This window comes from Tupaia chinensis, unplaced genomic scaffold, assembly GCF_000334495.1.
Source record: "Tupaia chinensis unplaced genomic scaffold, TupChi_1.0 Scaffold000212_1, whole genome shotgun sequence".
Classification (NCBI taxonomy): Eukaryota; Metazoa; Chordata; class Mammalia; order Scandentia; family Tupaiidae; genus Tupaia; species Tupaia belangeri.
Window position 1 is genome coordinate 1,841,669 of NW_006159687.1, and position 15,973 is coordinate 1,857,641.

The 15,973-nt window shown below is 50.1% G+C and overlaps 2 long non-coding RNA genes across 4 annotated transcripts in view; both read left to right on the forward strand.

The window, feature by feature from the left end:
* LOC102487384 (uncharacterized) overlaps positions 1–8,744 on the forward strand; it is a 16,457-nt gene extending 7,713 nt beyond the window's left edge. For all 3 annotated transcript variants that reach the window (XR_001370310.1, XR_001370309.1, XR_001370308.1), the window contains exons 2-3: positions 7,384–7,926; positions 8,599–8,744. This is a non-coding gene — a long non-coding RNA (uncharacterized LOC102487384). The remainder of the gene's footprint in view (positions 1–7,383; positions 7,927–8,598) is intronic.
* Positions 8,745–9,096: 352 nt separating this feature from the next.
* Positions 9,097–12,029, forward strand: LOC106734757 (uncharacterized). Its single transcript, XR_001370306.1, has 3 exons — positions 9,097–9,278; positions 11,566–11,715; positions 11,969–12,029. It is a non-coding gene; the product is annotated as an uncharacterized LOC106734757 (long non-coding RNA).
* Positions 12,030–15,973: the final 3,944 nt, after the last annotated feature.

The window sequence follows — 15,973 nt, forward strand, 5'->3', positions numbered from 1 at the left end:
CCCTACATCTGCACCAGCACAGTGGAGAACCGTGGCGGGAGCCTACACGCGCGCAGGAGTTGAGTTACATGAATGGCCAGGTATGTCCCGTTGTCCTCCGGCATTGTTCCCAGGAAACGTGTCTGCGCCCTGCCTCCGACTTGAAGCAGGAGGGTGTGCGAGCACGTGGGTGTGTGAGCACGTGGGTGTGCGAGTGCTTCGTGCTCCTTAGAGAAGTGGTGGATGCCTTTCTGATTGTGCAGTTCGGGTGTGTCAACCTCCCTTCCAAATACTTACCCCACAAATTCAATTCCATTTTTCTGAATTCTACATTCGGACTTATTCCTTTGCTTAAAATGTTGTCTCTTATCAAAACGTAACTGTTAAGTCTGTTATCAATTACTTCTCCCCTTAGCAGTTTTGCAGTGCAGAATGTCAGGGAGAAAGATGGGAAGAAAGGACTCTGAAGAGGGGCACTAAAGGGGATATTCGAACGCCCCCGATCTAACAATTTCAGCCACTTCTGCACCATTGGCAGGAGGTCTCTAAAGCCAGATTCAGTCATAGTCTCCTGCTTCATGCTTCTGCGGCTCTCACCCCTTCCCGGCTCCAAGACCCGTGCAGTAGGAAAGGCAGGCTTTCCGCAGCCTCATCGCTTGGTCTTCACAACCTCTCTCGCAGCTCTTCCATGGCAGTCCCAGTCAGCTTCCGGAGCCTCCGGCGTGGGCGATGGTTTCTCACCTCCAGACATTGCCTCTAGACCTTGAGGCTCAGTCGTCAGTTCTTCCGCATATCCTTTGCGTCCTTGCTGTCCAAGCCGTGAGGCCAACCTGTGGGCTTCCTAAGGAATTTGTGCTGAAGTTCCTCAGCCTTGCCACTGCCCTTAAAAGTTCATCAGGTCCAGCGGGTGACGTGGTGGTTAAAGGCGCTGGATTTTCACATGCCAGATCATGGTTTGAGTCCCGGACCTGGAGGCTTGCTTTCTCGCTTTCCCTTCTCTCTCTCTCTCTCTCTCTGTTTCTGTCTGGTCAAATTAAAAAATCATAATAACAAATGGAATTAAATAAATAAATAATTCTAAAAAATGTTTACTGCTGTTTTACCTGTTTTTGTTTTTAATTTTGCCAGAGGGCACCTGTGCTTGCCAGAGAAAGGCTGAGAGAGGGAGAGAAAGAAAGCAACCCCCAACGGGCCACAGTCAGGCTGCGGTCCCTTCTCCCGCATTTCTCCACGTGGTGGGGATTTGGGTCACACACGTGCATATGTCCAGCCATGGATATATAATGTCAGGGTAGGTGTTCCGGAGTCGCTGGTTTTAGTAAGATTTACCATATGTGCGTGCTGAGGGCCGGAGTCAATGTCTGCTGTGGCTGTGAGAATGGTCCAAGTTTAAGACAGAGCATTGCTTCCAAGTAAGGCCATGGGCCACTCCCTAGCTGTCTTGTCCTTTGGGTCTTTGAAAGTTGATGGATAGGTCCCCAGACTCCTGTGCAACTTACTTGGCTTTCTGCTGAAACTAGGAGAGCTAAGGCCCCGCATAACTGTCTTTTATTTGCCAGAGGACACATGTGCTTCCTAGAGAGAGACAGAGAAAGACAGAAAGAGAGAGAAGCACGCCTTAGTGAGGGAGGTTGCACAACAATCCCTTCTCTTCCATTTCCCATCCCGTTGGGGTTGTGGACACACATGCCTGGCATGTTTTTCAAGCTGCTGGGGCCAGGATTTGAACAGTGTTTGGCCATGTGGGATTCAGCTCACTTTACCACCAGGTGCTGGAGCCCCTGGCTCCAAAAACCTTCCATCAGCAATTATCATGGTGCTAGGATAATGAGTTCTCCTTAATGCCATGTAATATCGCGACATCTCTCTATGTTAGAGTTCGTGTGCGTGTGACGTGTGTGACCTGCGCAGTGGCTAGCACGCCTTCTGGAGTTTATGGCAGTGTCAAAGCAGGGCTGGGCTGATGTATCGTCGACTGCCTGCTTTTCAGTCCTGCCTTCGTACTCGCTTATGACACTTGAAGAATTTCTGTCATTTGTTTTATCATCTGTAAAATGGGCTGCTGATAATAATAATACCTTTATGAGATGTTTTGAAGGCAAAATCATTTAATATATATGTAAAACGTTTTTTAAAAATATTCATTAAATTTCACTTATTTTAGTTTGACCAGAGAGAGACATAGAGAGCTAGAGAGAAGGAAGTGAGAAAGCAAGCCACCAGGTCCAGGACTTGAACTGTGGTCAGCACCTTAACCACCATGCCACCTGCTGGTCCCTACATGAAGTGTTTTAACCAGGACTTGACACATGGTAAGTGCTCACTACATGTTAGTGATTACTATTATTACCAGGGCCCTTGTAGGCGATACTGGGAGTGCCTGGGAGGTGAGAGATAGTGATGTTTATGAATCCTGCTTGGCACTCTCAGAGGCGGGTGGAGAGGGAACGGCTGTGTCACAGTACTTTAGGTGGCCTTAGCATAAAAGGAGGCCTTGGAGGCTGAACCTGGGCCATAGAAGAAAGCTTGGCCAGGCAAGCAAGTAGGTTTTCATAGGGTGCAGGTGTAGGTGGGTCACTATTGCAGAGGTCAGGAGCCTTGTGTCAGTGCCGACATGGTGGTACTGAGGTTCTTAGTACAACTGACAAGACAAGTCAAATAAAATTCTTGGGCCTGGGCCAGCAGGTGGTGTGGTGGTTAAGAGTGCTGGACTCCCACATGGTTGACCACAGTTCAAGCCCTGGACCTGGTGACTTGCTTTCTCACTTTCTCTCTCTCTCTCTGTCTCACTCTGTCTTACTCTGGTCAAATTAAAAAATAAATAAATAAACTAAGTTAAAAAATCATTCTAAAACAAAAGTTAGAGTTCGTGTGCGTGTGACGTGTGTGACCTGCGCAGTGGCTAGCACGCCTTCTGGAGTTTATGGCAGTGTCAAAGCAGGGCTGGGCTGATGTATCGTCGACTGCCTGCTTTTCAGTCCTGCCTTCGTACTCGCTTATGACACTTGAAGAATTTCTGTCATTTGTTTTATCATCTGTAAAATGGGCTGCTGATAATAATAATACCTTTATGAGATGTTTTGAAGGCAAAATCATTTAATATATATGTAAAACGTTTTTTAAAAATATTCATTAAATTTCACTTATTTTAGTTTGACCAGAGAGAGACATAGAGAGCTAGAGAGAAGGAAGTGAGAAAGCAAGCCACCAGGTCCAGGACTTGAACTGTGGTCAGCACCTTAACCACCATGCCACCTGCTGGTCCCTACATGAAGTGTTTTAACCAGGACTTGACACATGGTAAGTGCTCACTACATGTTAGTGATTACTATTATTACCAGGGCCCTTGTAGGCGATACTGGGAGTGCCTGGGAGGTGAGAGATAGTGATGTTTATGAATCCTGCTTGGCACTCTCAGAGGCGGGTGGAGAGGGAATAGCTGTGTCACAGTACTTTAGGTGGCCTTAGCATAAAAGGAGGCCTTGGAGGCTGAACCTGGGCCATAGAAGAAAGCTTGGCCAGGCAAGCAAGTAGGTTTTCATAGGGTGCAGGTGTAGGTGGGTCACTATTGCAGAGGTCAGGAGCCTTGTGTCAGTGCCGACATGGTGGTACTGAGGTTCTTAGTACAACTGACAAGACAAGTCAAATAAAATTCTTGGGCCTGGGCCAGCAGGTGGTGTGGTGGTTAAGAGTGCTGGACTCCCACATGGTTGACCACAGTTCAAGCCCTGGACCTGGTGACTTGCTTTCTCACTTTCTCTCTCTCTCTCTGTCTCACTCTGTCTTACTCTGGTCAAATTAAAAAATAAATAAATAAACTAAGTTAAAAAATCATTCTAAAACAAAACAAAACAAACTCTTGGGCTTAGAAAAACTGTAGGGACCAGCAGTTAGCGTAATGGCTATGTCCCTGGACTCCCACGTATTCAACTGCGATTCACGTCCCAGACCCGGTGGCTTAAAACTCACACCGGGCGCGTGTGCGTGCGTGCCCAAGATCCTGAGAGGAGAATGGAGGAGAAGGGATTGCGGCGTGGCCATCCCCCCTGGGGGGTGATTTCTCGCTTTCTGTCTCTCTGTCTCTCTCTGCCTGTCTGGCGAGTGCATGCACCCTATAGCACAAACCTCTCCAAAAGAAAAAAAAAATAATAATAAAGAAAGAAAAAAGAAAAAGAAAAAAAAAGAAAAGAAAAACTGTGTAACTCATGTCTCAGATATAGAGCAAGTATCCATTCTTCATGAAAAATTCTATAAGCCAGTTAAATAAGTCCAAAGCCCTGTAAAAGTCAGCAAAGGATATAAACAGGCAGTGTGCAGAAAAAGAAATAGAAATGGCTCTTAAGCACACAGAAAGCTTCTCAGCCCTACTCATAAGAGGAAAAATGCAAATTATAGCTACAATGAGATTCAGTTTTCACCTATCAGATTGGCAAATGCACGGGAGTTGGTAACACTGAGAAATGGCTCTCTGCCCATTGGTGCAACTTCTATAGAGAGATTTTTAATATGCACCCACATTAAAGATGCATATGCCTTTTGACTTCACACTTCCACTTGTAGCAATATACCACGTATACCCTCAACTGGGTGAAATGATCCCTGAACACACTATGCATTGGGAGGTGTCTACAATAACAGAGTTCCCAGAATTTCCTGAGAGTCCATCAACAGGACTCGTTAAATAAATAAGGATATATTAATAATGAAATACTAGAAAACAAGCTTGACCAGGCAACCAGGCAAGCAGGTAGGTTTCACTAGGGTGCAGGTGCAGGTGGGTCGCTAGTAAACAAGAAGGAAGAAGCACTTTTACTGTTCAGTGAAAAACGGTGACGTGAGGAAGACCACGTGTAGGGGCCGGTATTTGTGTTTAAGAAGGGGAAAAGGGCCTGATATATGCTTACTATCTTATATATATATATATACATATGCTTAAGTAGATAATACATTATTTTTCTATGGGGAGGAGAATTGGGGCTTGGGGGATAAGTGAGAGAAAAATCTTTCTACTCTATACTATTTAATAACATTTGAATTTGGGGCCATACTAATTCATCACCTGTTAACACTTTTATTAAAAAATGTAAATACTGCCTCCTGTTTTCTAATGTCATCACCGAATGTAATATGAAAAGTGTTGAAATACTGAGCTGTTTCCACTATTTAATCCCAGACCACGCTGTTGCTGTTTTTTCATTTTCTTAAATTTATTTGATAGATTTCTTTCATGGATGGGGGGGGGCTGGTATCCTCAATAGGGTTTCCTCTCCCCAGCCTTCCAGCCGACCCAGACCATGGGCACCCCCAATGTGTTCAGGTTGGCCCAGGATCGGAACCTGGGCTTCCCGTAAGGCTCTGATATTGTACAGTATCGCCTCCCACGGCCTGCATCGTTGTGGCTGGGCCTGCTCTCTGCTCTTTAGACATCGGCCAGTATTTACTAAACTGGGTTCCCGGGAAGACACCGCGGGCTCGTCCCGTAGCTCCTGATCCCCTTCGTGTGCACAGTGAAGTACTACCGCCCTCGCACCCACCCTGCTGTGAAGTGGCTTCAGTGACACGAGCGAGGTTTACGAGATACAGAGCTCGGTCTGAATCCTTCCCGTAGTGCTTGTCGGGTGCCCACCTGACTGCGTGGCTAACTTCTCGACACCTCAGTTACAATGCCGGTTTCCTTCTCTTATCATGACAGTGACCTTGGCTACCTGACGTGCCACTGGGTTTCAAGTCCGTGAGGCCAAACTCTATAAAGAGGTTATGTGCTGTGCATAGAAAGCTGGATTCCTCATGACCAGCTGCAGTTCGAGTCCCGGATCTGGAGGCTTCAAAAGATACTCGGGAAATGTGCATGTGTGCCCCCAATTCTGGTGGGATGGAGAAGTGGAGGAACACATGCACACAGGCACCCTTTGGCAATTAAACACACAGCTGAAAATCAGGTGTCCTAAGCTCACCACGTCAGTGTCCCAGCTGGCCTCTGTCGGGACCACGACAGATCTGGCCCCAAATGCCCCCGCCCTCGGCTTACTAACTCTCTCCTAGATGACTCCAGCCCTCCATGTTCTGCTCCCGACTCTACCTGGAGCTGGTCTCTGTTCTTTCCCGGTCAGACAGTTCTCCCTCTAAGGTACACCCAGCTGAAGCCTAGAAACGTGTCTCTTATCCTCTCTGTGCCCAGCACCTCGGGGGCTTCCTGCGGTTATTTTCTCATGCTTGAGAAAAAGGGAGTTCTTTTAACACTAGCGTTTGGGTGCCAATCAGTGATAATCTCATTTGTCTAGGGGGGATTTGTGCCAAGTGCAGGGGGGTAGGCGAATGTCTTCTGTCTCCCTTTCCTCTTACTCTAGCACCCACTTGCCTGTGGCAAATTTCAAGCCCCTCTGCTCACTGTTCGTCAGAGTCTGGCTTGGCCTGATTTACGATCAAATGTACATGAAAGGTGTCTGTCTTGCAAACTGTTTACTTCAGCAACTGTTCAGACCCGTTACCAACTGACATCCAGGCTCTGAGGTGGTTGCTTCGTAGTCAGTCTAAGAAATCATAGACCAAATACCATAAAAAGCTTACGGAAAATGTGTATTATGAAAAAGCATGAATGGATTTCAAAATTGTTTTGCATCAAAATAACATTTTGCTTCCAGTTTTCATGAAATTTCCAAAGTCCCCTTGTGTGTGTTCGGGTAATTTGTGAGAAAGATTTATATATGGTTAATAATTTAGTTGCTATGGCAAGATAGAATGTGTTTTTTTTAAAAGTGTCTCTTTAAAGTCAAAGATTATTCACTTTCAAGGAGAAGGGATAGCCGGGGGTGGGGGACCCAGACTGTGGTAGGTTAGATTTCCCCCAGATATTAGTGCTGCTCTGTCTCTACAGCCCAACACAACAGCTGGTGAGTAGGGAGAAACTGGAGAAAGATCTTTTTTGCCTTTAATCCAGTGTGCTGTTTTCCTGTGCCGTTTTCCTGTAGTTCTCGGCGGCCACAGGACAAAAGCTGTTGACTGATACATGCAATTACCTCCTCTAATATTGCTCTCAACTGTCGGCCCTGACTGGCAAAGGTGGATGAGGTTTAGTTAAGGTCTGGGAAAACGCTCCTTTAATAAAAGCCACCCCATCTCCATGGCCGCTCCCTCCCTCGGACCTTTTCATCTGTCTCCTGGAAAGGTAAGGTCTGGTGGTGGGAAGTTGAAGAGTGCTGCTGAACTTGGGCCCCGCCGGCACCATCCACCTCGCAGAAGTGTTCCACAATGCCTGTGTGTGCAATTTGCATTTGAAACGAGGAGAATCAGTTTGGGTCATTGGGCAGGGTTTTCCCAGAAAGAATAAGAGGCTATTTTAGAAAGTTAAACCAGATCCTTCTTGGTTTCAGTTCTCGAATAATGTTTTTTTTTTTTTTCCCCCAGGAGAAACTGCCTTGAGGAGGGTTTCCCTTCAGGTCTATCCACGGCTTGTTGGACCCTGACGCTCTGCTTCCTCATGAGGATGTGCACAGCAAACCGAGTCTAACAGACTGTGAGATGGAAACCTTCTCCTTCCCACCGAAGAGCACTGTGAGTTGCAGACTGCAGAATCCTGGAAGACGAGTGTTCAAATCCTGGCGCGGATTCCCTGGGCACCCCCGCTGGAGGGAGGCGTATCTAGGAGGATTTTGCCACGGCCACTGCCCTATCATTCTGTAGGAGAATCCAGAGTTCACAGAGTGAGGACAAGCTCACAGTGAGGACGATGGCCTATTCACTAGTGTGGTTTGGAAGACTGAAGTGGAAACTGTGAGAATACGTCCTCATAAAAACTCAAAACTGTGTGGACTGGACTGTGTCCTCCGTCTTTGGAAAGGCGGGGTCATTCTGAATGCAAACTGCTTGCTGTGGCTCATACCGAAACCGATTCTTTAGGAAGTGTGGACCAGCTCGTGGCAGAATGTCCTCCCTGAGCGCTTTATTTGGGTGCGTGTGAGGGGTTGGCGATGAGGAGACGGGCCTCGTCCCGGGCCCAGAAGGGGGCTGACTCAGGTCAGAAGGGAGCCTGCTCCTTGTCAATAGTGAGGTAGCCTTTTCCTACGGGTTTTCCCTTGTGTCGACACTCAGTTTTCATAATACAGTTGGTAGCGTGATGAGGCCTACATGTTCAATAGTGGCAATAGCATGCCGAGGTTGTTCCCAGGCAGTTTTAATAAAGAACAAAGGGCCACGCTGCTGATGTTAGAACCAGGGCCTAACAGCAAATGCCTCTCGTTCAAAAGTCCAAAGACCCGTCTATTAAAAAACACTCATTCTGGGACCAGCAGTTAGCGTGATGGCTATGTTGCTGGACTCCCATGTAGTCGACCGCGATTCGAGTCCCGGACCCGGTGGCTTAAACTCACACCGGGTGCATGTGCGTGTGTGCCCAAGATCCCGAGAGGAGAATGGAGGAGAAGGGATTGCCGTGTGGGCATCCCCCCGGGGGGTGATTTCTCACTTTCTGTCTCTATGTCTCTCTATCTTTCTGGAGAGCGCACGTGCCTTATAGCAAAAACCTTTAAAAAAAAAAAAGGAAAGGAAAAAACACTAATTCCCTCTCCACCCCATGCCCATTCTTACAGAAACTGCAAGTTAACACCTTTCTGCCTTCCGTAGGGGCCTCAGACAGTTAGCTGAGTCAGGGAGAGGAACTCCGACTCCGCAGACATTGACCGTGGTCTGCTCCGCCACAAAATGCTCTGAAACCTGGACGTGTGCAGCGCGGCGGAAGAAAAGACTCATGGCAAAGGATCCCCCTCTGTAGGAAGGCAGTTAGCGTGATGGCTATGTCGCTGGACTCCCATGTAGTCGACCGCGATTCGAGTCCCGGACCCGGTGGCTTAAACTCACACCGGGTGCATGTGCGTGTGTGCCCAAGATCCCGAGAGGAGAATGGAGGAGAAGGGATTGCCGTGTGGGCATCCCCCCGGGGGGTGATTTCTCACTTTCTGTCTCTATGTCTCTCTATCTTTCTGGAGAGCACACGTGCCTTATAGCAAAAACCTTTAAAAAAAAAAAGGAAAGGAAAAAACACTAATTCCCTCTCCACCCCATGCCCATTCTTACAGAAACTGCAAGTTAACACCTTTCTGCCTTCCGTAGGGGCCTCAGACAGTTAGCTGAGTCAGGGAGAGGAACTCCGACTCCGCAGACATTGACCGTGGTCTGCTCCGCCACAAAATGCTCTGAAACCTGGACGTGTGCAGCGCGGCGGAAGAAAAGACTCATGGCAAAGGATCCCCCTCTGTAGGAAGACACCACGCTTCGGCCTAAGGTGGTGAAATGCCCTAATGGAGGTGAGAGCCGCAGGTCCATGGAGGAGGTATCCGAGCCCGGGTTAGCCAGGATGTTTTCAGAAAGAAGCAGATATCCCAGCAGGTGAAATGAAGTATCTGCATTTTCAACTCAGAAAATGGAATAAGCAATCACTGAATAATCCAGGCAGGGAGAAGTGTACGTGTGCGCGCGTGTGCCTGCTCAGCCCTACTCAGGGTTTTGAAAGAGAGAATAAAGAATGAAAGCTTAGCTCTCATGCACTCTCCGAGGAACATTTGAGATCTAGCTGGCCCCGCAGAAAGGGAGGCCGAGAAAAGTGGTAACTGGTGACTCGCTGAGAAACAGTGGCAGCGGCCGCTGAGACTGGGGCCTTCCCGTCCACACTGCCTGCCCTACCGCTCTGATGTGAGGCTCACTGGCCTGCGGTTTGGTGCTCCCTGCAAGGCAGGCTGGGCTTTTAGGTGAAGCTCCTCCTCACCTGACACATTTTCGCAGTGCACCCCGGTCACGCGGGCAGACATGGAGTTGCACAGCAAAGCGCGGCAGGGCACTCTGGGAGGGCGGCGAGCTGCTCGCCCTCCTCCAAGTGCTCATGGCCAGGGACTGCGCTGCTCAGGGTCCATCCCGGCCCGGCTCTGAGGGCTCTAGACATAGCCACGTATTAAATACGCACACGCATTATGAGGCGAGTCTGGATGAAGAAACAGGCAGAAAGAAGTCTCAGAGTCACTGGCGTGGAGACAGGCCTTGAACTGGGGCTGCCTGGCTCCCAAGGTCACGCTCTTTAGTATCGAGAACCCTCCCGCTGCTGGAGTGAGCTTCACGCTGGCATTTTGCTTGGGGAAAGGATCTGGCTTCTGGATAGAAGAGGCAGGGCAGACCCATGGGAGGCATAGTAGGAGGGGAGACTGTATTTAAAATTCATTTATTCATTGAGTGAGAGAAGCGCTCTAAGTCTTTAGGTTCCGACCCATTTCCAGTATTAGCCAGCCAAGGTTTGGGTGGTGTTCTCAGATGAACGTCTGGGAAGGCTCTGGACTCACACCAGAACCTCCTCATCTTACTTGTGTGCCAACGTCTGGCCTCCTTTTTATTTTTTAATTTACAGAATCCTGCCCCTACCTCCTACCCTGCCACACAATTACAGACACACTTACGTCTACAGATCACAAACACACACACACACACACACACACACACACACTTGTTTTCCCCAGTCATGGGGAACTCCCCAACTCTGCCTCCATGTCAAAATTACTCAGAGTTTTACATAAAACTGAGATATCAAGACCCTCTTCTCAGATGTACTAAATGATCATTTCTAGGAGCAGGCCTTTGAGCATCTGAATTCTTTTTCACTGAAAAAAAAATTATACATGACATCCATGTCCCAAGAAAAAATTAAACTGTACACAGGACCAGCAGTTAGCATAATGGCTATGTCATTGGACTCCCAGGTAATCGACCGCGGTTCGCGTCCCGGACCCAATGGCTTAAAATTCACACCTGGCACGTGTGTGTGCATGCACAACGAGAGGAGAATGGAGGAGAAGGGATTGCAGCATGACCATTCCCCCTGGGGGGTGATTTCTCGCTTTCTGTCTCTCTGTCTCTCTGTGTCTCTGTCTGGCGAATGCATGCGCCCTATAGCAAAAACCTGGCCATCCTCCAGGGAGTGATTTCTCGCTTTCTGTCTCTCTCTGTCTGTCTGGTGAACGCATGCGCCCTATAGCAAAAACCTCTCCAAAAAAAAAGGAAAAGAAATGAGACCGTACAGAAGGGCATGTCGTCACACTCTTCCCACCTAACCCTCAGGCCTTCCCAGATGCAAACACTTTTAATAGTTGCTTGTGACCTTCCCAGAAAACAGTGATGTGTATATATCCTTCTATATTTTTGGTAGGTTTTCTTTTTGTATTTTTGCCATCTGTAGGTGAGTATGATGAACACTTGAGTGGGAGTCTCCCCCTGGGCCCCGCTCTGGGCACCGCTGAGCTGCGTCTTCTGTGAGAGACGAGGCAGGACGAGGGAAGCAGCAGGGAGGTTCTGAGTAGACGAAACTTGCTAGAACTGAAGGACGGAGCCCAGAGGGAGTCTCCTTGCAGCAATGTGCTGAAGAGTCAGAAGGCGACAGCTCCCCCCCCACTGAGTGTGTAAGGCAGAGTGGCAGGAAACCCTCAGCGCTGAGTGGTGATCGGTAAAGACGTGCTTCCAGAGGAGACTGGGAAAGTCTTCAAGGAGAGGAGAGGGCCTTCTATTGGAGCGGGTGGCATGGGATGTGCATGCTCGCCTGTCCATTTATCCCAGGCCGTGCATCCATTCGCGGCCAGAGGCGGTCGATTTTGTGGCAGGAGTACACACGCTGGGGCCAGTCTGCGCTGGAGCACGGGGTCGACTACGCAGTGGATGTGCTGATCCACGCGGGAGACACTGGGAAGACAGACAGCAGAAGTCCACGTGAGTAACGAGTACTCTCCTGGGAGGGAAGTTCCAGGTGGGCAGACAAAGCAGGACTAGAACCTCCCGGAGTCTCTTTTAGGGACTGAAACAGAACTGTATAGCTTGAGCTGTAAAATAAGTCATAAGTTGTGGTCTCCAGCTCTGTAAGGGGGCCAAAGTGATCTGGCACAAGTGAAATTTGGAAAGAGCGAAGGTTTTGTTGACTTTGGCAAACACTAGGTGATATTTCTGTGGTCTGTTTGCTTTCTAGAGTCTCCATGAATTGCGTGGGAAAACGAGCGGCATGCCTGCATACTTCCGAGGGTCGTTTTTCTCCAAGTCTGAGTTAAGATTGAAGTAGAAATCAAAGATTTACATGCGTTTTATTGCGTTTTTTTTTTTAATCCTCCCAATAAGTCACTTACATTTTCTGAAGAAAACATGGATTTGGAAAGAATCATTATGTACTCCAATCAATTTGTTTTTTGAAAAATGAACTAGAAAGACAATTTGATGTTGTACCCCAGACTAGCTGAAGTTGGTTACAGAGTTTTTGGTGAATGATCACTTCTGCAATAGGACGACTTACGAATCTCTTTCAAACATTTGTTAAAGCTACACGGACTTTTGACAGACGCCGTTTTCTTGTTCTTTCTTGTTTAATTCCTCCAGTGGGCCAGGTGTGGCTGTCAGCGCTGTGTCTTCCCAGGAGCACTGCGGGGTGGGGGGATTGTGCTCTCAGCTCCATTTTACAGAGGAGGGACGTGAATACAGAGAAAAGCTCAATGTCTAATCTGGGATTTGGGGGTCTGATAAGTGGTCAAGTTACCACGAGTGACCTCCACGCCAAGGCCAAGCAGCAATTTACAGTGAGCTAAGCGAAGTCTCAAGGTCAGTCCTGTCGTTGGTTGCGGATCTTGAAGGCCTGGGCTTCTGCATTCACGGCCCGGGCGTTTTCCATGACATGCAGGATGCCCCTCAGAAGCGGCGTCTGCTCTGGCCTCTCCCCTTCCCCAGGCATTCGGCATTCAGCCACGGTCTCTCCAGGCCTCAGCCTCTCTCATCGCCCCCTGGAATCCATGCCGGTGACGGTGGCTCCCCAAGAACAAGATGACAGTCTCAGACGCTGTCCGTCCTGGTGGCTGACAGCTGTTGCGGCGTGCACCTCACAGTTACGAGAAGGGGCCCCTGCAGTCCTCCGCGTGAGTGAGGTCGCGTGTTTCTCTGTCTCTGTTGTTGCTCACCGTTCCCACTTGGCGTGCTCGTTCCATGCCAGACCCACGGCGCCCAGTGCTGACTGTCCTTTCAGAGCCATCGCGGGTGCCGACCCTTCATGAAGCTTGCGGGGTCTCAGAGGTGGTAGGACTTGTCTCCTGCTGAGGGGTAAGTGGCAGGGTGGGAAGAAAAGGAGGAGAAAAAGTGGGCGAGAGTCAAGACTGTAAAACGAAACTTGGAGGTGGGAACAGGGATAGATGTCCCCACGGGCAATCGATAGCCACAAGAGTCACAGCTTACTGAGCACGGCCTGTGCCTTGGGACGGTGCGGTGTCATCACCTCCTTCAGTCCCCACCGCGAGTCGCCGGGTTGCGGCAGCTGAGATTCAAGCCCAGCTCTACTTGACGTCAAAGCATGTGCCTGCCCCGCTGTTGCGTGGCCTCCTAAGACGGTCACGGAGCAGGAAAGGAACTGGACCGTCATCGGGTGGACGAGTAGGACGTGGAGAGGCCTCGCCCAGTCCTGAGGGCCCACCAGTGGAGAGCACCACGCGAGGCAGAGGCAGGGCTCGGGCTCAGGAAGGGAAGCCTAGAAAGGCGCAGGTGGGGCGTTTAGGGATGACCCGGGCAGGGAAGGGGAAGGCACGGTCTGGAGAGGCAGCTCAAGGCTGAGCGCGGAGAAGGCCGGCTGTCCGCTGCCCAGAAGACTGACCAGCCTCCAACCCAGCCACTGGGGCTGCTCCAGCTCCCTGACTTCGGAGCTGTCCCTGTGCCTGGGCTCCCACCGTGGGCCCGGATACTTCCCTTTACTCGCCTAGGGAATTCTCCTCATCTTTCAAGGCATTTCAGACTTGTGTCCTGGGAGGCCAGGCAGCACGCTCAGATAGGACACCCCGTCTCCGTAGAAGTCTTCCCCACCTCTCTGTTTCAGCACGGGCCACGCTGTTCTGTCTCTGCTACTTTTGTGAGGACTTCCTGGAGGAGGATTTTCTCTTTTCTCTGTGTCTGTAATGGTAGCACATAGTAGGCCCTCACGCACTTGGATGATGGACGGGCGGTGCCGTAGCATTCGTGTGTTGTTCAGGCAGGCAGCGAGCAGCTGGTGGGAAGAGTGAGAGGGTAATTTTATTTGATTTCTGACGGCCGACCAAGGCTGCTGTTTTGATGGCAGGCTGGCATCCTGCCGGCCAGGCCTCCCCGCCAGCTTCGGGCACCTGCCTAGCTAGGCGATGTAATTTCTTGCATTTTCTCTCTTTGTTACTTTTTTTTCCCCTGCAAGGAGTGCAGCGACCCCTCAGGAGTTTGATTATACTGCGAGATGAATAGGGGATTGACTCCCGCTATCTGCACGCGCCGTCTCCACCCTAGTGCGATCGTCCGCCCATCACACTAATGCGATCTACCTTTCCAGGACGCGCTGGGCCCCAGTGAGGACCTGCTGGAATTGCTGCTCCCAGCTCTCAGGGGCTTATCCTGTGCACCGTGGGGTGCGCCTTGTGTTTCACCTCGGGCAGCGGTGGACATTTACACGGTCACTCTCCAGAGCGACCAGAAAGGCTTTATCTGTGTGCAGAGAGGATTCGAATGGCTTTTCCCTGGAGGCAGTGCAGGGAGGAGCAGCAGACTGCGGGGTGCGGAAGTCTGGTCTTTGCCCAGCAGTTTCAGGACGTATAGGAGAGCTGGGCGCAAACCGATTGGGATCTGGGTCCCGTGCCCTGAAGTCTTTCTGTTCCACGTCTCCGTTCCGAGAGCTTCGGCTCCTTTGCTAACCAGGCCTGCACCTGTGCTCTTGAGATGACCGACCCGGGGGGCCCTTACGCCTTGCCGCTCCTGTAGTTCGGGGCTGAGTCACACCTAGGGCAGGATCTCATGCTGGCCGCGTGGCGTGGGGCCGGCTTCCCTCTGCTGCCCATCTCTTCTGATGGGGTAAATGCGAGGGGTTGTCAGACTGTCAGACCTAACTTGAAAGCCACCTGCCAAAGTCTGTGGAGTTCTCAGCTAGAAACTGGTGGTCACGTTGTCTCAGAAACTTTGATTATTCAAACTGCGATTTTGAGTCGTAGCTCACTGAGCAAGGTCCATGCTGAAATACAAAGAAGTTAAACTTTCAAAGTTAGGCGCGAACAGCATTCCGAAGTGATAAAGTCGGGCATTGCATTCGTTCAGCAGAGGTGGGTTGTGTGCCCGAGAGTCAGGCGCGACATCCAGGAGAAACCAGCCGTGGAGGCCCCTGCCCCCCAAAGGTTCACAGTCTAGTGCGGCGGACAGGCATGCAGACGGCTAAGCGCGTAAGGGAGTCACGTGAGAAAGGCTGCACATCCGGGCAGCGGAGCCTTGCGCAGAAGATGGGGTGGCTGTCTAGAGAAGCTGCTTTCCTTGGAACTCGAAAGGGGAGTGTGATGTTTGGCAGGGTGGACAGTTTGGGGAAGGGCCAAGGCTAGGCTGGTCAGCCTGAGCCAGTGCATGGTGACAGCGATGAGGCATCAGAGCGGGGCCCGGTACACTGAAGTGTGAGTTTCACCCTGCAACGTATCAGTGTGCATTCAGTGGCCAGAAACAGAAGCCTGCAGCTCGCCTGGCTTAAACATTAGGGAAGATGGATTAGCGCAGAAAGTATGCTGAAGGGAGGGCAGTCTCACCGAGACTGGATTCAGTGGCTCAACTCTGTCATGAAGGATCTGGGCCATTTCATTTTATTTGGCTCTGCCATGTTCAGTATGATGTTTTCTTCTCAGACTTGATCTTCTGATCACAAGGTGACAGGAGAAGAAGAGAGGCTTGTCTGTTTATTTCTGTCTTGACTTGAATCTTTTTAATCAGTGAGGAGAATCTTCCTTCAGAATCTGTCATTAGACTCATCCTCATGCCTCAGTGGCCAAAACTGCACCTCCTGCTCAGTCCTAAGCTAGTCACTGGCAAGGGGAGTGTAACCACCATGATGGGCTCAGACCAATCTTGATTCACCCCCTGGAGAGGCGGGCCCACTCCTGGAGTCCACGACCAGGTAGAGGACACGGAAACAGAATTGGGCTTGGCAGTAGGGGGAGGGGCGGCGGGTGCC